The sequence below is a fragment of the Pyrus communis genome, chromosome 4, assembly GCF_963583255.1.
Source record: "Pyrus communis chromosome 4, drPyrComm1.1, whole genome shotgun sequence".
In the NCBI taxonomy this organism is placed as follows: domain Eukaryota; kingdom Viridiplantae; phylum Streptophyta; class Magnoliopsida; order Rosales; family Rosaceae; genus Pyrus; species Pyrus communis.
The window spans coordinates 29,068,669-29,093,197 of NC_084806.1; the positions used below are offsets into that span (position 1 = coordinate 29,068,669).

The following is a 24,529-nucleotide window of genomic DNA, read 5'->3' on the forward strand; positions in this document are numbered from 1 at the left end:
TTTTCTATCGTCTGTTAGAGATATCGAAGAAAATACGTAATGGTTTATAAACGGCCCCTTAATAAACCAGGAATTGGGTGCATCCTAAATCAAAACAACCATTACTCCTCGTCCTTACTCTGGTTTTGTGAGCTGTGTTTTTGGGTTAAACTGGTTTCTGGTTTCCTGAGTTGTTTTGTTCTCAGGTGAACGTACATTTAATACATTTACCGAAAAAGAGGAGGAAGTTGATGTTAGCCAAACAAACTAGTTATCGAAATCTACTATTTCCTTGCTTCCTTTGCCACCAGCACTTCTATAATTTACACATTTAACTATTTAGGTATTTCTCTGTTATTCTGCACATACATAATTCAGCTGTAAAACAAGTCTGCTCTGGCGGTACTCGGCTTCCTTCATAGTTGTCGGGGAACAGATGTCTCATCTTGTCGCTGCTCAGTGGGCACACGTCTTGAAGGCGACCGACACATGCTCAAGACGACCTGTAAACAAAACGTCCTTATGTACTACTAGTTCATCAAAATTCAACAGACTATAACGCTAGTCATGCTTTCTCTCTCTATTTGGACATTTCCTTTTCAGTTGCTAGTTATTGTTCAAGAATTTTATATTTTCCGTCGAGGATGGCAAGGATGTGATAAGAAAACTCTACCAACTTACTGGCAAGAACACAAGCCCGTGTAAGAAACCAAGAAGAACCAATGCCAGGTACATTTGGAAGTAATACACCTACAAAACATAAGAGGAAAAGATGTGCTCAACGGGATCCGACAGTAATCGCCAGTATGATTAGACAGTGAGCAAAAGATTTAGCACCACAAAGATTTCCGTCCTTGAGAAACAAAGTACAATAACCCCAACTAACTTTGTTGATGTGATTCCACTGCAAAAGCATGTCCAGAAAGAAAATGAGATGTAAGCTTAGATCGGATAAAATTTCTACTTCTGTATCACACAAGTGTCTATTGGCACTGCACTTAACATTCAGCTGAGCAGTGAAGCATGTCAAGCATGATCTATCATGGAAGATGTCATGAGATGGAACAAACATAATGAAATAAAGTACGAGTTGAATTTCCCCCTTTCTTGGGAAGGAGGGTTGGTAATCGGGATAAGTACCTGAATACGGAGGCTCCCATTGTAGCCAGAGCCTCCTCAGTGCGTTGATCTTTATCTCCTGTGCTAACCTGTACAAGAAATGTTATGTATCACACTTCAGAAGAAAGGGGTAGCATGTCGCCAATAATAACTGTGATTCTGCTCTGTCTTCTGTGAAGCCATAACCCAAAATATGCCAAGATTTGAAGGGACTTTGAGCATCACAGAAACTAACAATAGCGAGAAAGAGAAAACAAAATTATATAACGAAAGATAATGTTTAAGAGAATGACACTGACCAAGAAAGCATGTGTCATATGCACACAAAACTCAACAGAAATGCCCACTGCCATTACAAGATTAACAACAGAGACTGCATTCAATTGGATGTTCAGAATCGCCATCACACCCTGTAGAATGTTACCTAGTGAGCAAATGTGACAGCTAATAGAAGTTATTTATTATTTATTTTTATTGTTTCGAAAGAGAATTTTTAACAAAGAAAGATCACCATGAGATCCAGTAAAATCATTGCCAACACCAACAGAATAATTACTGAACTCCATAAACTACAAAACAAATTTGAAAGAAGCATAAAAATATCATTATTAAAAAGAAACACCTCCTTGCAATTACGACAAAGAAACGAAGGGCTAAGAATATGAATACTGACCTGCATGTGATAGCTAAACAAACAATAAACACAGCAGCTGGGTACACCAGAAAATATATCCGGATTATTCGTTTGAATAAATGAAATGAAACCACAACCTACCATATGCACACATCTATAGTAGATAGATACAAGCTGATAGTAAAATCTGAATTCCAGAGAGGTAACATTTGAATTTTATGATCAACAAACATAGTAGATAGATACAAGCAGTAGTGTTCAACGTTATCAGAAAACTAACCAATGGCTATTGAAAGGTTGATCAGTGCTTTTCTCCAAATATCAAGGTATTGCTCAAAGAACATATAGTAAAGTGAATACGGGAATAGCTCAATCTGCACCAGAAAACACATATCAGTTCCACAGGTATACCACGAGGAATGCACTAGTGAATTAAGCTAATTTATTACAGTTCAACTGTCCCAGTGTAAATATAGAATGAAATTATGAACCAGGAAGGGCTAGAGGAAGACCTACGAAGACTTTGAAAGAGACTATAAGAAAAGAGATGGAGTACTTGAAGCTAATGGAAGACTTGGAGCAAAATCAAGCAGAGTGGCGTTCTAGGATTCATACAGCCAACCCCACTTAGTGGGATAAGGCTTGGTTGTTGTTGGCTTACGGAAAGGGGCAACATAACACCATTGTACTCAATCTAACTGTAAAATTTGGGTTCACGTTAAATGACTCATATGAACCAATGGACCCTTTTGTATGAAGTTAAATAAAGACATTAACCCTTTCCCTTTGCATGGGTCGTGATGTGGGCATAATAGACGCCAAGTCATTTGCAGACGTGGGCACAACCACATTGGCTAGAGTGGATGTGCCACCGCCTATGCACTTGAATTCGAATCTCCCTCCCCACAATATCGAAGAGTTTAAAGTAAAATATTACTAAAGAAACTAGAATATTACTTGTATCAAAAACAAAAACAAAATCATAATAGGAGTCTTTTTGCATAGTGTTCATATTGGGTCGCTTCACCGTAATCCATTTACAATGCAGACTTGGTGTAGCTTTATATTATTAAAGATGTACTGTAAATAAATCAATCCACTTAGCAGTTAGTCTTAAAAAATTTACCTTCAAAGAATCAGAAAGTCTAGAACTGAGCTCCCAGCAGCTCTCATTGAATTTATGTAGTCAGCCTTAAATAAATTGTAAAGATTTCAAGTTATGGGCTTACTTTAGTGTTGAAACCTAGAAAAGACGGGAAGTGGAAATCTTTTTTTATTGACCACAGATGAGATACCTGCTTGTTGAGAGGAGTATGATATGTGCGAAATGATGATGCTTGAATAATGCCACTTTCATCGCCTGATAACAAAAATATGATGAAGTTCTTAAAACGTAAATTCAAGTAACAAGCCACAGGTAATGGAAGTTTAACCTGAAAGCAGATAAGCCATTTGGAAAGAGAAGTCATCGTAGAGGCACAGTATTCCATAAACAAACCTTTGAATTCCACACTGCTAGTGTAAGCTCCATGGCCGCCTTTAGCACAATCATTAGAAGGTAGAGCATTGAGGAACCATGGAAGTTTTTCTTTAAATTGTATGGTAGAGGGACGGTCATTTTGAAGATCTGAGTGACGAAAGCACTGACAACAAAATTGAAAATGAGAATTGATCTATTCCCTCCTAGACAAACAAATTTAGTTAAAAACATTTCTCTATCATGCCATGCGTATATTACCATAGTACAGTCTTTGCACACTCCACCAAGGCGACATAGACTATCACCGGGAGAGCAGCAAGGTGGCTGGAAGAAGTGGAAAGAGAAAACTTAAATTTAGTATCAAGAGGATTGCAACCAAACAAAAAACAAGATAATTTGTGCTCTAACAAATTTACAAGCGGACAAGAAAAGCATTATTATCATTGTTCTCTTTTTAATGTAAAAGGAATCCCAAAACTGAAGACAATTCCACAATTTTGACTGTAAAAGAAATTCCAAACATCAGACCACGCTTCCATAAGCATACTAACAATTATACTAAGAAAAATGTATTGGCACCTGATCATCAGGAGGGCAGTAAGTCCCATCTGTAAACTTCCGACAGCACCCAAATGCTTCTGGAGATATCCAAACAAGAAAATCATCAAGCCATGAAGCAGCAGGCTTAGCAATGTAACTTGATTCTGGAGTTAAGGATGCTTTTGCAATCTGCAGAAACAAAAGGACAATCAATACATAGAAAAGCACAATTCAAATTCATACATACGAAAACCAAAGAGCAATTCAAAACATACATACATACAAACGGACAATTCAAACACATAGATTCTGAAAGGATGCTCTACCATTCTGCACATACAGAAGGACAATTCACACACACACACCCAAAAACTAAAAACTGAGGTGGACATAACGGATGCCAAAACCCTGACATGTATTGGTTGACCACAGAAGAAACCATAGACAGAAGCATGAAGGACATTGAAAATTTAATAGGTGAATTGAAAAATAAAAGCTCAAAGAGATGTACCAATTCGTTTTCATGGGAAAACGAACAGACACCATTGCATATCATATTAAATGTATTACGTACTAATCTCTCTATATAATTACACATTGAGAAAACCTCAACATATCTTATTAATATACTAATAACCCTAGATATGAATTAAACTTAGCACATTGATTACTCTAGGTTAGCAGTAAGATTTGAAAGAACCAGCTTGAACTAGGAAGGGACATTTATTGTTGTACGATTATATACTGGCCTGTGAACAAGAAAAATGCAGGAGGCATTTTATTCTCTAAAACAGCATCCAAAATCTTATAATTTTCCCATTATAAAATAAAAACAAAATGGAAGAAGGTTTTACCTCATTCAAAAGAGAATCTGAATCACATTGGCTAATTGAGCACAATTGGTTCGTATGTCTTGATTCTGAACTGAGGAACCGAGCAACATCAGAATGAAGCAGATTTTCAGCCAACAGAAGCATTCAGATAAGTATTTTCATAAGAAAATAAAAAAAATTTGACATCGTAAATAGATATTGAGCTTCAGCTCATATTAAAAAGCACTATACATGAAAGGGTAAAATGGAGACTACAAATAGTATACTATAGTTGCTTTCATATGTAGATGTTATGCATGCCAACTGTCTATGGGATGCTGGTTCCTAAAGGAAAGAGTAGTTCCCATAGCAGATAACCACTGTTGGGCTTGTAGATAGAAAATTAAATGAAATGCTGATGCACATCATATGTTGAAAGGTAAAAAAGTTCATCTGAATGCATCTGATTTTCCAGATTTTCATAGTTGCCACATACATCCTAAAAGAGTGAAAATGAATAACAGTATGCTACCTATAATTGAAGTTCTTCACAACAAAGTATAGTGGGGGTCCAATTCGGAGATACCCTGAAACATTATGAAATACCCCTGCAATACATAAAAGTCAGTGTTAATTCAAAGAAAAACAGAATAATCAATAGCATAAGCGCATTTTGATAAGTAGGCAACCGACTTACAGACCTGAAGATAGGAGTCTCGGGGAAGAACAATCTTTTGTTCCAAACCAGGCTGAACTCTGGTGCACAATGCCTGTAAAGTTTGAAAGAATCAGAAGTTAACTGAGGAAGGTGTGCGCACAAACAGTAAAATGGATATTCACATGGATATCAAATATATGATAAGTTGGGGCAGAATAATTATAAAACTCACAATGCTAGCCAATGCAAATGCAACAAAGATGGAAATGACAACTATCTTGACTCCCCAAAGACTGAGAATGGGAGCATGGATCTCCTTGAAGTGCAAAACAAAAAAAGGAGAAAAACAGCACTGTTAGAAATTTAGGTAAGCTGAAAGCAAATGACTATCATCACAGAATTACCACACTTTTGAAATAAAAAAATAGCATCGAAGTTTTTATTGATAACCCAACGTTCTAATTCTTAAAGGTTTAAGCTCTTAAACATAGAAAAGTATGAAAATGATGGTAATTCCAACTGCCTATATCATCCCTATGATCTATCCACACGGTTTTGTATGAGTAAAAAAGCAATCACCTTCATATAACGAGTCAGTAAACCAGGATTTCTCTGATCAATACCTAAATAAGACAGCATTCAAAAGAAAAACATAATATGAGAATAAGGTAGGGTAGATTGAAAATTAGTGTTGGCATTAAGGAAAATGCATCAATCCGAATCGTTATAAAAAATATTCTGATACCTTTGTCAGAGTTAGTATATGATGAAATTTTCATGCATGGGAAACAATCAACCCTCTTATCCTCAGTTCTCCAAAAATAAAAAACAATCAAAGCTACAAATGCAGTAACTTGAAGGAGGAAGTCCAGCAAAACAGCTAGTGCTGCAGAAGAATGTGCAAGAGAAAGTTTGGAGAATAGGCCTGAGGTAAGACAGGAAGACAACAAAAACGTACAACTATTTCACTTATCCAAAGTTTATCATGGATCAGAATTTCCAACTTGCAAACATGGAGAATATGCGGCATGCTGGCCTAGGAATAAAACTTCCAACTGCGAATGCTAAAACCTCTGATAGACTAGCTAGTGTTATTGATGGTCCAACTTCCACAAGTGCATTGCTTATTCTCCCTTCTAAAGGCAACTCCAAGGGTTGCCGTTTGACAGCATTCACCAGTATACACATATTATCTACCCCAACCTGGTAAGATTATAGACTCCGGAATATTATAAACTGCAACAAAATCAGTCACCTGTACACATTATGAACCATTTGGTTTGTATAGATATATATATATACACACATACATTATATATATGTAAGGATGTCAAGGAACTTACAGCTAGAAGAAGAAATGGGATAACTTCCATGATGACTAAGGTAGATTTTACACCTATAACACTGAAAAATCCCACTGATCCAAGAACTGACAGCATGACAAGCACAACACCAGAGAGACCAAGCAATACCTGAACTCAACCGTGCACAATTGTAGTTATATAAACAATGTCTCAGTTTTGAATCAAAGGAAAACCAAACAACGTACACATAAGGACGGTATTTTCCAGTCAATTAAAAAAGAAAACTAAAAATAGTTGAGAACATACCTTACAGGAAATGTAAAATGATGACAAACGAGGTGAGTCGCCCAAAGTAAGAGAGATATAAGCAAACATCACAAGGTAGCTTATCTGCAATGAAATACGAAACCATAAATGGATGGTAATTTAAAAGATTCAAATGATGGAACTTGTTCCATATAAACGAATAAAAATATTTAAACCACAAAATACATCGTGTACAGTACTTGTGCATTACAGTATTCTGAGCTTTGATTATAAAAAGAAGCAAGCAACTAAAACAAAAGAGAGAAAATACTTACCAATATTGTAATGGCATCTGCTGTACTTTCTCTTTTAAGTTCTTCTTCAACAGAACTTTCCGATGAAAAAGAAAGTGTTAAGTTTCTAGGTTGCACCTTTTGCAACAATTCATCCTATCACAGGCAAAAAACTAATATTAACGGTTATCAGAGAAATATGTCTACTTTCATTCAGGACAGGAAGGTAACATGAACAAGAATGCAAAAAATAAACAATTACAAGAATTATGCTAGACAAAGAGTAAACCCTTGCAAGCTCAATAAAGGCTTTCTCCCATGCCACTGCTCTTTCAATTTCATTCCTGTCATTACTAAGAGCATTGTTTACGGGATAAGTTACAAGAAATGCTGACGCCTGCATTGAAAAAAAATCATAATGGTCAATAAATACTCAAAGAATTCAATCTTCTTATCAACTTGAAAAGATTAAAAAATGACTTTGTTCATGAAAAAACAGAAAATCATTACCTCAGAGTAGTTTTTCCCAGAGAAGGCTCCTAATGCCGTGCTAGGATCAAGAGGACCTTTAAACACAATCATACACGTGTCAGCAGATGAACAGTGCTTCAATAACACAAAACACAAATGTTAACAGGTCTACTTTCCGTAACAGTATTTCCATATTGTTTGAGAAATTTGGAATGGTCAAGCAAGTAAATCAATTATAGAACATGCTGGAGAGAAATGTAAGCATATTAAAATGTGAGGTTGGTCATCTGGCCAGATGACTCCGGCTTATCTAAAAGAAAAAAAAGGGAAAATATGGACAGATATCTGCATCTCGTTATTTGAAAAAATGAGCAGAAAATAGATGCACATAATGTATATCAAGCAGTTTGACCAGTATCAGATGCATTAGTTCCATCCATCAGCCTTAAATAAAAATTAGTAAAAACAATATTTTTCATCACCAACCCTGGCATTTTAAAAATAACATACCTATAATGATAATGATAATAATCATGCATACTACATTAATGCACGTATTATGGATCATGGATCATTGACCATGAATCAATAACAAACACACCTCACTATCTAAAACAGCTTTAAAAACTATTACAAACATAATACTGTAGACCCAACTTTGTCTTACAAACCCTGATACTATCACATTCACATGTTAAATTTCACCATTCATGCTCTATCAAAAGTAACACACAGTTCATCGTAATGTTCATAGACATTGTCATTTCAGTAGTCGTTTACACTGGAAATGATGGCTCAAAATAAACAAAAAATATCTAGAATAGTTGATATAGATATACAGAATCTCATTAGACAATAAACTAGATTCACACTTCAGATAATTTATAGATGGAAATTATAAGAATATACCTCAAAACAATACTTTAAGTGTTCAAGCCCACCATAATCTTCATAAGTTGCAGGATCCATTTTGAAATACTGGAACCATGAAGAGAAGAGAGAAAATGTTAATAACAATTTTAAAAATACCTAGGTTCTTCAGCTATACTGGAACCATTAGGCAATTCACGGATCCATTTGTGACAATGCAATAAATTTTTTTTTTTTTTTTTTTTCTGAAAAATGTAGAAATTGTGGTATAACACCTTAGAAAAGAAAACCGACACACTGTCAGTGCAAGTTACATATTTAGCTAAACAATAAAAATCAAAATCAAAAGTTTTGTTTACCATTTTAGTATTGGTACCCATAATGCATCAACCAAAAGTAGGCCATCAAGAAGAGTTACCTGTAGGACACTTTGAGTGGCGCAATCTTTATCCATTGGCTTCATGCAAATATCAGCAATAGATATTGCCGAACCAGAATAATTTGCTTTAATTCCAGCAACCTGTCACAGATGAGTAATGTAGTCTAAGAAGTATTCTTTTACCACACCTGAAATGAAATAACAAAAAACAACTGGAGTACGTATCAAAACAAAGAACAATTCTAGTCTCGTATAGCCCATCCAATCTTATAAGATAAACACTTAACCTCTGAAGATAATGCTAGAGTCTGGATTGGAAGGACAAATACCTTATTCTGTATCTCAAAAAGTAACAAATACAACTTCACCTATATTAGAGCAGGCTTCTCATACGAACAACAAAGTGATGAAGATATGTAACGTCTGGATAAAAAGAAAAGGCAACTCATTAATAAAAAGAAAAGTTGGCTCATCCCAATTCTGCTACATTGGAAAGTTAACCTCATTGCATTGAGTAAAGTTTAACACCTCATAAGATGAAAAATAGTTCACCAGAAGAAGAGAGCATAAGTATGTAGAACCTGCTCAATTCTGTAGAAAGGGGCTAGGTGACTATCAAAAAATTGCGTCTCTTCTGCTGCTTTACTCCCAGGCCCAACCCACAGCGGCAACATCATACATCTTAAGTTGAACAGAATGGTAGAAGCCCAATGATAACATAGAAGGCTTCTAAGGCAAAACAAATTAAAATGTAAACTTATTTATCTAATGACATAAAAAACTGTTGCATGCATACAAGGGTTTAAATGCTAAATGTCCACAAGAGAACCCACATTGGGGTACACACGGGAGAGTATAATCTCAAAAAAGAATGGGTTGTAAACCAACATCACAAGATTAAGAACTGATGATCCTCATAAGTTATCCAAACTATAAAATTCAGTCATGCTTCCAAAAGGCCAAAATGAGAAAGATAAAATTTTGTAAAATAACTGGGAGCACTAAAATTAATTTCATTCAAAATGGTGAATCCAATTGCATTCACATTTTTTAAACGCATAAATAATATCACTTCAAAAGACTATTCAAGTACCGAACCGAACCTTCTCAGGCCTTGTTTCCCCCTTGAAACGGATAAGACCCAAACAAAGCAGAAGAACTACAGCCAATGATGAGATCAACACTATGATTGGATTCCTAGCAACCCATGTTCCATATCTCCTGTAAATCAAAATGTAATAATTTATGTAAGAAATCAATTCTGCCTTAAAAGAATCACTGACAGAAAAGTTTGACATGGAGCAATCATTCTGCAAGGAATAGCAATCACCTGAAATTTTTTGACATGTATCCTTGCACAATTGAAAGTTGGACATCATCTCCAATGTGACGAACATCTTCAAATACCTATTACCAACAATTTTCATGAAACATGTGCTTACAGACTCAAGATTATGGCAGTAATATAAGTTGAGCACAAACACAGAAAGCAATTTCATGAAGCAAGTTAACCACAGAAGCTAAAGAGGAAGATAATACCAGTCGAAAACTACATATTACAGAGACAGTTTTTTGTGGTAAAGAACTTTGCAGATATAGAAGCAAAGAAAAATTCTGTAAGTATATGTCGACTAGAGAGCAGCCTCAGTAAGCTAAAGAATATAACAGTAAAATAATTGAGCACAATATAGAAAATACATCAAGTGTTTAGACTACAGAAAGCTAAAGAGGAAGACTATACTAGAAGAAGAGGTGATAAAAAAAATTCCACTGAGAATTCTTCTTTTATAAGAAAATGAAGAAATAGACTCAAAAAACCTCCTAAGCATATTCCCCCTTTATGTGTATGGCTCATCAATGTGGGTGGGTAATCTGACATGATATAAATAATAAATTCATTATTTAACAGGAGAATTTGCAACCATACGAAAATGATAACATAACGGGAAAAGCAAAACATAAATCCAGGAATGTGGCTGGTGAGGTCAGGAATGACATATGATCCATAAACCTCTGCAGATAGATGAAGCACAGACAGCTAGCTAAAAGTCATAGAAATGAATGGCGCATGATAGAATGCACGCAAACCGTCAACAACAACAACAACAACAACAACAAAGCCTTTTCCCACTAAGTGGGGTCAGCTATATGAATCCTAGAACGCCATTGGGCTCGGTTCTGTGTCATGTCCTCCGTTAGATCCAAGTACTCTAAGTCTTTTCTTAAGAGTCTCTTCCAAAGTTTTCCTAGGTCTTCCTCTACCCCTTTGGCCCTGGACCTCTGTCCCGTAGTCACATCTTCTAACCGGAGCATCAGTAGGCCTTCTTTGCACATGTCCAAACCACTGTAACCGATTTTCTCTCATCTTTCCTTCAATTTCGGATACTCCTACTTTACCTCGGATATCCTCATTCCTAATCTTATCATTTCTCGTGTGCCCACACATCCAACGAAGCATCCTCATCTCTGCTACACCCACTTTATGTACGTGTTGATGCTTCACCGCCCAACATTCCGTGCCATACAGCATTTCCGGCCTTATTGCTGTCTTATAAAAATTTCCCTTGAGCTTCAGTGGCATACGGCGGTCACACAACACGCCAGATGCACCCTTCCACTTCATCCATTCAGCTTGTATTCTATGGTTAAGGTCTTTGCAAGATAGATCCAAGGTAGCGAAAACGGTCTCTCTTTGGTACTTCCTGATCTCCGATCCTCACCCCTAACTCATTTTGGCCTCCATTTGCACTAAACTTGCACTCCATATATTCTGTCTTTGATCGGCTTAGGCGAAGACCTTTAGATTCCAACACTTCTCTGCAAAGGTTAAGCTTCGCATTTACCCCTTCTTGAGTTTCATCTATCAACACTATATCGTCTGCGAAAAGCATACACCAAGGAATATCATCTTGAATATGTCCCGTTAACTCATCCATAACCATTGCAAAAAGGTAAGGACTTAAGGATGAGCCTTGATGTAACCCTACAGTTATGGGGAAGCTTTCGGTTTGTCTTTCATGAGTTCTTACGGCAGTCTTTTGTCCATCATACATATCCTTTATAGCTTGGATATATGCTACTCGTACTCATTTCTTCTCTAAAATCCTCAAAAGAATGTCTCTTGGGACCCTATTATACGCTTTTTCCAAATCTATAAAGACCATGTGTAAATCCTTTTTCCTATCTCTATATCTTTCCATCAATCTTCGTAAGAGATAGATTGCCTCCATGGTTGAGCACCCTGGCATGAACCCGAATTGGTTGTCTGAAACCCGTGTCTCTTGCCTCAATCTATGCTCATTGACTCTCTCCTAGAGCTTCATTGTATGACTCGTTAGCTTAATACCCCTATAGTTCATGCAATTTGTACGTCGCCCTTATTCTTGTAGATAGGCACCAAAGTGCTCTTTTGCCACTCATTTGGCATCTTATTCGTTTTCAAAATCCTATTGAAAAGGTCTGTGAGCCATGCTATAGCCGTCTCTCCCGAGACTTTCCACACTTCGATCGGTATATCATCTGGGCCCACTGCTTTTCTATGCTTCATCCTTTTCAAAGCTACAACCACTTTTTCCTTTCTAATTCGGCGGTAAAAGGAGTAGTTTCTACACTCTTCTGAGTTACTCAACTCCCCCAAAGAGGTACTCCTTTCATGTCCTTCATTGAAAAGATTATGAAAATAACCTCTCCACCTGTCTTTGACCGCGTTCTCTGTAGCAAGAACCTTTCCATCCTCATCCTTAATGCACCTCACTTGGTTTAGGTCCCTTGTCTTCTTTTCCCTTGCTCTAGCTAGTTTATAGATATCCAACTCTCCTTCTTTGGTAAATAGTCGCTTATACATATCGTCATAAGCCGCTAGCTTAGCTTCTCTCACAATTTTCTTCACCTTTTGCTCCGCTATTCTATACCTTTCACCATTTTCATCGGTCCTATGCTTGTATAAGGCTTTACAACATTCCTTCTTAGCCTTCACCTTTGTTTGTACCTCCTCATTCCACCACCAAGATTCCTTCTGGTGTGGAGCAAAGCCCTTGGACTCTCCTAATACCTCTTTTGCTACTTTTCGGATACAACTAGCCATGGAATCCCACCTTTGGCTAGCTTCCCCCTCTCTATCCCACACATTGGGTGATTACTTTCTCTTTGAAAATGACTTGTTTTTCTCCTTTTAGATTCCACCATCTAGTCCTTGGGCACTTCCAAGTCTTGTTCTTTTTTCTCTCTTTTGATATGTACATCCATCACCAACAAGCGATGCTGATTAGCCAAGCTCTCTCCTGGTATAACTTTGCAATCCTTACAAGTTATACGATCCCCTTTCCTCATTAGAAGAAAATCTATTTGTGTTTTTGACGACCCACTCTTGTAGGTGATCATATGTTCTTCTCTCTTCTTAAAGAAGGTGTTGGCTAAGAAGAGATCATATGCCATTGCAAAATCCAAGATGGCTTCCCCATCCTCGTTTCTCTCACCAAAACCATGGCCACCATGAAAACCTCCATAATTGCTTGTCTCCTTGCCCATGTGTCCATTTAAATCTCCTCCTATAAATACCTTCTCCATCTGAGCAATTCCTTGCACCAAGTCTCCAAGATCTTCCAAAAATTTCTCCTTCAAACTCGTATCCAACCCTACTTGAGGTGCGTACGCACTAATCACATTGATGAGTTCTTGTCCTATTACAATCTAGATTGCCATAATTCTATCTCCTACCCTCTTGACATCTACAACATCTTGTGTCAAGGTTTTGTCCACGATGATGCCAACACCGTTTCTCATTCTATTTGTGCCTGAATACCAAAGTTTAAAACCTGAGTTTTCTAGATCCTTTGTCTTAAGACCAACCCACTTAGTTTCTTGTAGGCACATAATACTTAACCTTCTCCTCACCACAACTTCCTCTACTTCTATAGATTTTCCCGTTAAGGTTCCTATATTCCACGTTCCTAAACGCATTCTACTCTCTTGAACTCTACCCTTCTGTCCTAGCTTCTTCACCCTCCCTCGTCTAATAGGATCAAAGTACTTCTTTTGTGTGTCCTGTGTAAAGTTGATAGGAGCATATGCTCCCAAACAACTTTGAGTGGAGTCGTTCAAAAAGAAGTTTCTATGACCCCCTTGCTCATTTAACACTGCATCCGGGTGCCGATGGAGATACAGCGACCCTTGCTCACTTATCACTATGCTCGGGCCACACAGCGCGCCACTTACGGGTGACGCCCTAGCTTTAGCGCGATTTCGTTCTGGATTCATTTTCATAAGGATTCGACATAGCCTAGGAGTGCCGGCTGTCGACTACCTGACGCCCTCCCCCTCCTCCTTTATCCGGGCTTGGGACCGGCAATGTATGAAAAAAATTCAAAGTAGATTTAAACTTGTAAACACAGACACTGTGAGTGATATAAATTCAGATGAACACATGCATAAGTATATCGTGAAAGAAAGGAAATTGGTCTCCACCTGCATCGGAGGGTTCTCATTCTTCTCCCTATTAGTATGAACTTCGCCATCATCCATTACATTCCACCGCGGTTCTGTCCTAGAAGCCGGGTTGGTTTTTCTAGTTCGATGAAACAAACCCCACCCAAAGAACACAGAAACCAGTACAATATATAGAACAGCAACAGCAAGGTCGATACATTTAACCTGCAGGTGTCACAGAAGTAAAGCGTATAAACAAAGCATAGAGTTCCTGACTTCACAGTACCTACATGAAATCTTCATCCAATATGACCAAGCTAATTCATGTAAGAGACGAAAGCTTAAAATATACTAAAACATGCTCTCACCTTTATCGACCCAATTCTCACTGAACATGAACCTCCTTTTCGGGAAACAGGAGAAACTGTGTTAGAACAAACTGTAGCTGAAGGGCAATCACTACAGGAACAGCCCAGTGAATTATCACCGCATGAATAAGTAGATACATTCATAGGTTTCATCCCAGATGACTCAGTAACGCTTGAAAGGAATCTAATGGCATATGGAGAACCTGGCACTTCAGGAGGTGCTTGTTTACCGATAAAAGCAAACTAGTCTGCCATAAACCACAGTAAAAGCACCGATAGTTATTAAACAGCACAAACTAAGGCATTGGCATACAAGTACATCAATCAGAATTTCGTTGCATCTGCCAATTAAGTGTCCAATAGTCAATCAATCCCCACTACCAGCAAAACCAAGATGCTAAAAGACCCACATTTTATAATAAACTAAATGGTGCAGCGTTATTGCGACAGTTACATCTTATTAGCTACTGCAAAAGTAGCCATGTCACTTGATTAATATATTCCAATTTGATATGCTTATCTTTACATTATCATTCCCCACTTAAGGATAAAATCCATGTAGTGTACGTTTTTCTGTATGTGTGTGTGTGTGTGTGTGTGTGTGTGTGAGAGAGAGAGAGAGAGAGAGAGAGAGAGAGAAAGACAGAGACAGAGACAGAGATGGAGACGGAGACCTAATTTGCAATTTCAAAAGAACAAACTTACCTTTAAAATTTTTAGAACCAATAAATTCTATAGCTTGAGAATTCATGGTGCCGAACTTGACATCCTTGCAGGAGTCAAATAACCCTTCACCAAAGTCATCAGTTATATAATAATCAATCCCATCGACAGTCATATTTTTGTTAACCTGCAAACGGAATAAGCTTCCTTAAGTATTGTCTCTCTCTGAGAAGAGACATAATCATATTCTCTATTCGACAAAAAATAAGTTTAAAAACAAAATTATTTCCAAGTAAAAGACTAAATTCTCACAGAATATTCAAACTTTAACCAACGAATCAAAAGGGTAACAACATCCTCAAGTAATTTAAGAATTATCTGCTTCCTTTTTCCATTTTTCATCAACTAAATGAAACTCAAAATGTTCATGTGCTAAACCATCAAGTAAATTAAACATAAGGATGAACGTCAAATGATTCTAGGACTCAATTCTTTTACCATATAACTGAGAGCCTTCATTTCTATTTTTCTTTGATGCAATATTTATAAGACTATATAGAGACCAACACACACCATATTCGCATGTTAGATATAATTCAATAAAGACATCATACATCATAAAAAAACAATAGATTGCAGTAGGTCGCTTTGGCGATCCAAGAGATGTAAACACATTCATATTGGCAAGAAATTTTGTGAAAGCATGAATCAATGTTTCAGGTTGCACGCTTGAGTTTATATATAACCTTCTTACTTGTATAATTAATAAATCATAAGATTGGACTGCAGGACAATGTCTGAATGGAACCAGTAAAATACAAAGAGGGTTTTCTTACCTTGGCTACAGAAGTCACATTGATAAATAAACTTTGATTTGGAGAGCAGGTAAGCTCGCAAAACAAATTCAAAAAGTTTCTTAAGCATGCTGGACAACCTACAAGAAAGGGAATTGCCTGCAAATATAGAACACAAGTAAAAAGACTACTAATGATATATTTTGGGGTGAGGGTGGAAAAGATTATGGAAAGCATCTTAGCAGAGTGGGATTACAACCGACTGTAAACAGAAAAAATACTTACTTGCTGGACCTGTGACCGTTAGTGTGTCAAATTGAGCTTCTGTACAACAAACATTTCCAGTAATTGTTGGACACAAACTTTGGACCTTGGACGAAAGTAAATCATCTGGCTGGAACAGATAAAATGTGAGATTATTGGGTTGATTAAAAACCTTAAACACGCGCACATCATTATGATAGAATAAGAAGCATTAAAGCTAGTCTTTTATCAGCTCTTTTACTCATAAAAGAGTGACTGCTTCCACCTTAACAGATGGGGAACCGAACGGGCAGTTTAAGTACTTTCCATCACTACATTGCCCGCAAATGCCATACATTGCACAGCACTCTTCCGAATGCCTTTCCCTACACAACAAGAAAAATAAAGAGTAAGAAATAATCAATTTCAAAGAAAAGAACAAATTCAAGAAACATCGACTTCTATTGCCATATCTTGATTCATCAGATAATTCATCGAAGGAACTAAAATTACGATTCCAGGAACTAAAAGATAATTAATTGAAACACCACATGAGCAGGACATAATTCAGAATCAGGAGCGATTTAAAAACAGCTAATTCAAAATTAACTTGTAGTCACCATTAATTTTATATTTTATTAAGATTTTAGTGAAATTTAACTAAGCACACCATATGCATCATGAAGTGCCAAAATTAAGCAGAATTAACTAAATTAAATAACAATTAAGTCTCGGAAGTTTGTTAATGCGAAAAACAAAAAATGATAAATTGTGCGTGTAAAATGTGAAGGAAGCGGCCTTACCCTGCCGTCGTAGCATTACACGTCACGGAGGTCTGAGCAGCATATGCTACGCCCAGAATAAATAACACCTGCACTGCATAAATAACGTCAGTGACAGTAACCAAAGTGAAAATGTTCTTAATTATACTCGAAAACAAAGTCGAATGCGCCTCAAATAATTCAATTCAATTCAATTCTGAAGTGAAAATTATGTTTGGTTACTGAGAAAACTGTAAGAAAAACTTGGAGGAAAAAAAATCTTCTTTTTTCCGTTTCTGGTCCTTTTTGTTTAAAAGGAGAAAAAGAAAGGTGAAAGTGGAAAAAAATGTATTCGAGAAAAGCAGAGACGGAAAGGAAGTTGGTGGTGCTTGCCTGGAAGAGAGAGCGGGGAAGGAGGAGGAGCGGCGGACGACGGAGGGCCATGATCCTCTGTGTGCGACCTCAATCCAGTACGGAAGAGTCCAAAACGAAGCGAATAATGCGGAGAAAGACGAGACGATGAGTCCTCTGTATATGCGTTAATCGCTGAGTGCTCTGTATGTTTGTATACGTCTGTAACTGTTTGAGAGAGAGAGAGAGAGAGAGAGAGAGGAGAGAGAGAGAGAGACAGCGAGACAAAGAAATGAGAGAGAGTGTACTTACAGCTACTGATGAGTCAGTAGAAATTTTTCATTGTTACAAAAAAAAAACACGAGTGAAATGAGAGAGAGTGTACTTACAGCTACTGATGAGTCAGTAGAAATTTTTCATTGTTACAAAAAAAAACACGAGTGGTACATCGTGCGTTTATATAAATAATGAGAAATTTTATGTTTTATGTTATTAATTTTTATATATATATATCTCACTATTTATATAGTGATACGTCATGTTTTCATCACACTGAAAAATCTCTGGGCTACTAAGGGGGTTGAGGAGTGAGGAGTGTTAGAGTATTTACTTGAGCCATCAGGATTATGACATCTGTCAATATATGAACGGCTAGATTACAAGATTTAGTTAGAGGATAAGGACATTGGAACAAAATCTTTCATTAGATATATGTGGGATTGTATTGATCATTAAGAAAAATATATGAAAAGATTTCTTTCTCTCTCTAAACTTTCTCTGACTTCTTTCTCAAGCTTCTTCTTCTTTAAGCTTCTATGGTCTTCTCTATATAATTCTCAAAGATATTATACTATGGTTAACATGGTATCAGAGTCCGATAAGTTTCGATAACTTCTTCGTTTCTGGGTTCTTGTGCTTCTGCTTCATCTCTTATCTCTCTGTGATTTTTCTGTGATATTTGGGTTCTTTTTCATTGTTGGTAGCTGTAATTTTCTATCGATCACTTCTTGCCCACCAAGTGTTTGTTCTTATTCCTCAGAGAAAATTTTCCACCATGGTTACTATCAATCAACTGCAAATCTTGCAATCTTCGATTACTGGGTTGATTTCTTTTGTATCATCCTCAATGTCGGCTAAGTTGGATGATTCCAACTATCTTCAATGGCATTTTCAGATGCAATTGATGCTCGAAGGATATGGGATCATGAATTTTGTGGATGGTTCAAATCCCTGTCCTTCTCAATTCTCGTATACCTATTCTAGTGATCCTGAAATTTGATTTATTGAATCTAATTCAAGAATTGAGTTTGATGATTACAAAGTATGGAAGATGCATGATAGGGCACTTATGCAGCTTATTACTGCAAAACTGTCTTCTGTTGCCATTTCTTGTGCTATTGGCAGTACAAGCGCTAGAGATTTGTGGGTTCGTCTTCAAGAACGTGTTTCTACTGTCAGCAAGACTTCGATCTTTCAACTCAAGTTTGATCTTCAAACTATAAAGAAAGGGGCAGATTCTGTAACTCAATTTCTTCAAAGGATTAAAGAAGCACGAGACTATCTTGTGGCTGCAAGGGTTAATTTTGAAGATGAGGATTATTGTCATATTGGCTTTGAATGGTTTGTCTGTAGAGTATAACACATTCAAGTGTGTCATTCGTGGTAGAGATAATGTAATTTCTCTTAAAGAATTTCATGCTCAGTTGCTTGCGGAGGAAGCTATCATTGAGAGTAGTCAAGGTATGTCATTTTCTACTGCAATGTTTGCAAAGAACCAAGATTCCAATTCATGTGCTTCGTCTTCTGGATCTCAGGGAGGTTTCCATTCTGGGTTTCAGACTCCAAATGGTTTTCATGGTAATTCTGGTCAGCCTTTCTTTTTTAATGGAGGTAACAAGTTTAAATTCAAGGGTAAAGGCAAAGCTGGAAATTTTCAGGGTTAGAAATACTATAATAATCAAGGACAAAGGTATTACAATTCTAAACCCATTGTTCATGATGATGCACCTGGAATTCTTGGTAGTCATCCTCAATTTCGCACTAGTTCATCCTCTGCCAATGTCATTTGTCAATTATGTTCTCAACATAGTCATAGTGCTGCTACTTGTAACTACAGAAATATTGAATCTGACTCCTCTGAGAACTGTCAAATTTGTGATAGGAACAATCATACTGCTAAAACCTGTTTTTACAAAAATAACAACAGACCTCCTCAATCACAGATGATTGCTATGATTGCTATGCATGCTACTTTTCCTAGATATATGCAGCCTTAATATATGCCTTCCATGATAAATATGATTCCTTCCAATATGCCTCATATGATGAATATGATGTCTCAGAATGGCTCTCCATCTCTGAATGCTTCTGCAAATATGACTGCTTCTACTTCATATGCTCTTACAATGTCCAATTCAGTTTCACCTCAAGTTTGGTTGACAGATTCTGGTGCAACCAATCACATGACCAATGATCTCAACAATTTGCCTCTGGCATCTCCATATCCACACAATGAGACTGTTCAAACTGTAAATGGTGAAGGTTTGCAAGTTTCTCACATTGGGAATTCTCTTCTTAGGCCATCTTTTCAGCCTATTAAGTTGAATTATGCTCTTTGTATCCCAAAATTGTCTCATAATCTGATGTGAGTTCATAGAATCTGTCTTGACAACAATTGTTGGTTAATATTCAATGCTTATTGTTTTTGGATTCAAGACAAGGCCACAAGGATAATCTTGTATAAAGGACTCTACAGCAATAGACTGTATCCAATTCCTTCCTTACATGCTTTACCATCAAGCTAATCATCTCATTTACAAGCCAATAAAGCTCTTGCCTTTCTTGGACACGCTGTGAATTCAACCTTATGGCATTGCATATTAGGTCATCGTTCCAATCCTATAGTCTCTCTTATACTTAGAAAGTCTAATGTTGCTGTTAAACAAGATGTGTCTCCTATTATTTGTCAGAGTTTTTTAGAAGGTAAATTTAGTAAGCTTCTTTTTTCTCATGCTTCTGCAAAATTTGTAATACCTTTTGAGGTTGTGCATAGTGATTTGTGGGGACCCGCACATAGTGTTTCTGTAGATGGTTTCAAATATTATGTCATCTTTGTTGATAGTGTACCAGATTTTGCTGGCTATTTCCATTAATCAATAAATCAGATCTTTGTTCAGTGTTTGTTACATTCTATCAGTATTTTTCACTCAATTTTCAGCCTGAATTAAGGTTTTATAGAGTGATGGGGGGTGAATAATGCATGGCATAAAAACGTATAAATGTTTCAATTCATTTTCTGGGAAAAACATAAGTATATAGGTATATACGGAAAACAAAAGCCCACTCACTGGTATGTAGAAGGGTCGTAACCCCCTTGCCTCGAGTGACCGCGCTCGTCCTCGGGATAGGTCTCACCTATATGCGAAACAACTATAAAAACGTTAATTTTAAAGCACATAACCAACATCACGAAATTACTTCTCATACAATACTCAAATGGGGTGTATGAATACACCAACGTGATCTACTCAACCTCAGGAACATCCCCATATTTTTAGAAAAATTTTTCACCGCCGCACGGGCCCCCACGTGCCGGCCATATGCAGGCACGTGCCTGGCACACTGACGGCGTCAGTTAACGCCGTCAGGAATATTCCGTTAACGCCGTTAGGAATTTTCCGTCCAAACTGGCAGAATATTCCGTCATCTTCTCCGGTGAAGCTCCGGCGCCGTCGCCGGCATCGGAAAACCGGGAAATTTTCAAAACCTTGTAACTTCTTCGTTTTTCACCCATATTTCACAAAATTGGTACCGAAATGAAGCTTACAACGAGAGGAACACATCCATACCACTTTCAAGTGTTAAAACACATGGAATCTCATCGGGAAAACACCACCAACTCCGGCCAACCTTGTAACTCACGATCCCGACGTCCAAAACCTTCAAACGAACCACCCCGAGCCTCCTAAGGATCTCACCAAGCTTCCTACAAGCTTGAAATTCCCAAAAACACAAGAATTAACGTGTGCATGAACAGTGACCAAATCGGGGTATCCCGAGTTCGACGTAAAAACGAAGGTATCCTTACCTGAAATGGGTATGGTTGAACTCCCAAGGACCTCACGAGCACAAATATGTAATTTGTTTCCTCGATCTGTGAAGGTTTGGATGGTTTTTGGGTGTACGTACAAAGAGAATAGAAATGGGAGAGAGAGGGCTCAGGACAGGGATGCAGTCAGGGGAAAGGGTGAGTGGGTGTGGGAAGGTGTGTGTGTGTGGTCCAAAACCTACCAACAAAAACCAAAAAAACAACCACACAACGAAATAACCACACTAGGGGCAAAAACGTCATTTCACCCCTACGGTTCGAAAATCCGGAACGAGCTGTCACAATTAATGTCAGGGACTTCAATAAAAAACTAAAAATAGTCAAGGTTTCAATCAAAGAATATTGATAGCTAGGAACCGCATCTAAAGTGTCCCTTTATTTTTAGTTTACCCTTTGCGTTATTTAACACTTATTATCTCGTATTGTCTTAGATAATTTGCTTAACTTTGAGAGAATAATATCTAAAATCTCAAGCTTATTTATTGACATCAAAATACATTAATACTAATATGAGCTGTAAAAAGTCACAAAACTTTGAAAAAAGAGTATTAGTGGATAGGGACTGTGTCAAAGTTTATCTGCCATTTAAATTTGATCGTCTATGCATAATGATGCGAGATTTATACGCACACAAATTAAACCCTCTTTTTGTCAATTGTAGTGAAGAATGTAAGTAGGGATCGTTCTGGACCGGGGATTAGGAGGGATTGCAAATCTCTTGGAAACTGACTCAAAAACTTAAAAACACAGTTTAAAACACTATACTAGACTCAAAGAATGTAAAACTAAACTTTAAAACACTAAGACAAACCAAAGACTCAAAATGCTTTTAAAAACACAAACTAAAATGATTTCTAACTAAATTGACATTAAAGTAAAGGGGGATTTAAGTTTATACGAAATTAAATTAAATGAACAAATTAAAACAGAATGTAAATATGAAATTGATGAAATAGAATGGATGAATGCTAGCTAAGGGGGTCATCTCCACATATGTTACACTTGCATAATAAAAAGATTTCCAATTACATTTCAATAAATTATGAAACTCATCACCCCGGGTTAATTAGGTCCGCTTAAATTAACCGTCAAGTTTTCCTTAAGTTAATGAATTGGATGGGTTAGCGCAACGCAATTCACAACATTCTCCAAAAGTCCTTTACGTGAACAGCACAATAAAGATACAATCAAAGATCATTAAGCATTATGAAAACTATAAGTGTTGACGAGGCATTCGTTACTATGATGAGCATGAAACTCGTGCCAAGAATTCATTTAACGCGATTGTTTATAAGCAACCTCCACTACTTGTGAATATAAGTTCATAACGATTAGGTGAAAATCACTTATATTCTAGCGTCATATTCATGCATGAAAATTAAGCGCGCATTCTTAATAAACATACATAAATAAGTTATCAATCAAACGGTTAAACAAATTGAATCAACAACTTATGAAATGCAATTAGAAGTAATCAAATCAAAATGCAAGCATAAACATATATTTCGAATCACCCCCTAGCTAAAGGGGGTTTAGTTTATTATAACTTTGAAATCAAAGAAATACCTAAACATTCCAACAACTCAAACTTGAATTGTATGAACGTTTAGGCACTCTTCTCTTCCATTCCTCATACGTACAAACAAAGAGAATTGAATTTAAACATTGAAATCAAAGAAACACCTAAACATTCCAACAACTCAAACTTGAATTGTATGAACGTTTAGGCACTCTTCTCTTCCTCGTTGTTGTAGCACAAGGTCTAAGGATAGTTTGATGGTGTGAATGGTTTGGGGAGTGGTGTTTGGATTAATAGGGAAATGGAAAAATGGTGTTTGGATTACAAGGGAAATGGAAAAATGGTGTGTTGTGTATGAAATGAGATGTCCATGAATGAATGAATGCAAGGGTATTTATAGGAGTAGTGGAGGGAACATATGGCTATGTCATTTGTAGGTGAAGTAGGTGGATGTTGTAGGTGAAGTAGGTGGATGTTGTAGGTGAAGTGGATGTTGTAGGTGAAGTAGGTGGATGTTGTAGGTGAAGTAGGTGGATGTTGTAGGTGAAGTGGATGTTGTAGGTGAAGTGGATGTTGTAGGTGAAGTAAGTGGATGTTGTAGGTGAAGTAGGTGGATGTTGTAGGTGAAGTAGGTGGATGATATTTTAAGTGATAAGTGATAAGTGATATGATATGTGGTTATGATATGATAAGTGGTTAAGTGGTGATGATAAGTGATAAGTGATTAAGTGATATGATATGTGGTGATGATAAGTGATAAGTGCATGTGGGTTAACTAATGAAGGAAATGCATGTGCAATGACAATGTGTTAGAATGGATGTGTGTTATGCATGGCATGATTGGGATTAGGAAAGGTTTAAATGTCCTAAAACTAAAGAGAACAAGGTTCCAACACTTTGGCTCCAATTAGGTCTTCAATTTCGTCCAACACTTTGGCTTCAAGCATAAGCTATCCGTCCTTAGCCCAAAAGTGCTCCAAAAGTCCCCAAAATGCATCTTTTTGCTCCTTTAGCCCTTTGGACCTACAAACACACGAAAATAGCTTAAAGTACTAAAATAACTAAAGAACCATAACGTAAATGTACAAGAACAAGCCATTTAAGTCGCATAAATATGCTCCTATCAAATACCCCCACACTTAGCTTTTGCTAGTCCTCGAGCAAAACAGAAAAACAAAACAAAAAGAACAAAACACAACCTACACCTTCCAACAATCGTCTCACGGATTTCCAATGCACAAGACAAGTTAAAAATCATTATTCCCACAGATTTTAGCCATCTTGACACTTAAGTACATTCTTAATCATAGTCACCACATACTAATTCACAATTAAGCATTTAAAACTATATTTTGAATGTAGTAACATGCCTTAGAGAATTTGTTCAATTCCTTACAAGATATGCTCTCGTTTTTCACACAGATTTTCTGACTACACACCCTAAACTAGTTATATGTGAGAAGATTGATGTAATCATAAAAACGAACACTCACATATATGTATTTCAAAGGAA

At 36.9% G+C, this 24,529-nt stretch overlaps 1 long non-coding RNA gene and 1 pseudogene across 1 annotated transcript; both read right to left on the bottom strand.

The window, feature by feature from the left end:
* Positions 1-26: 26 nt before the first annotated feature.
* Positions 27-16,635, bottom strand: LOC137732956 (uncharacterized; annotated as a pseudogene).
* LOC137730901 (uncharacterized) lies at positions 3,798-6,928 on the bottom strand. The gene is made up of 8 exons (XR_011068229.1): positions 6,833-6,928; positions 6,566-6,694; positions 5,802-6,425; positions 5,455-5,538; positions 5,266-5,334; positions 5,097-5,172; positions 4,607-4,676; positions 3,798-3,941 (listed from the first exon to the last, which is right to left on the bottom strand). It is a non-coding gene; the product is annotated as an uncharacterized lncRNA (long non-coding RNA).
* Positions 16,636-24,529: the final 7,894 nt, after the last annotated feature.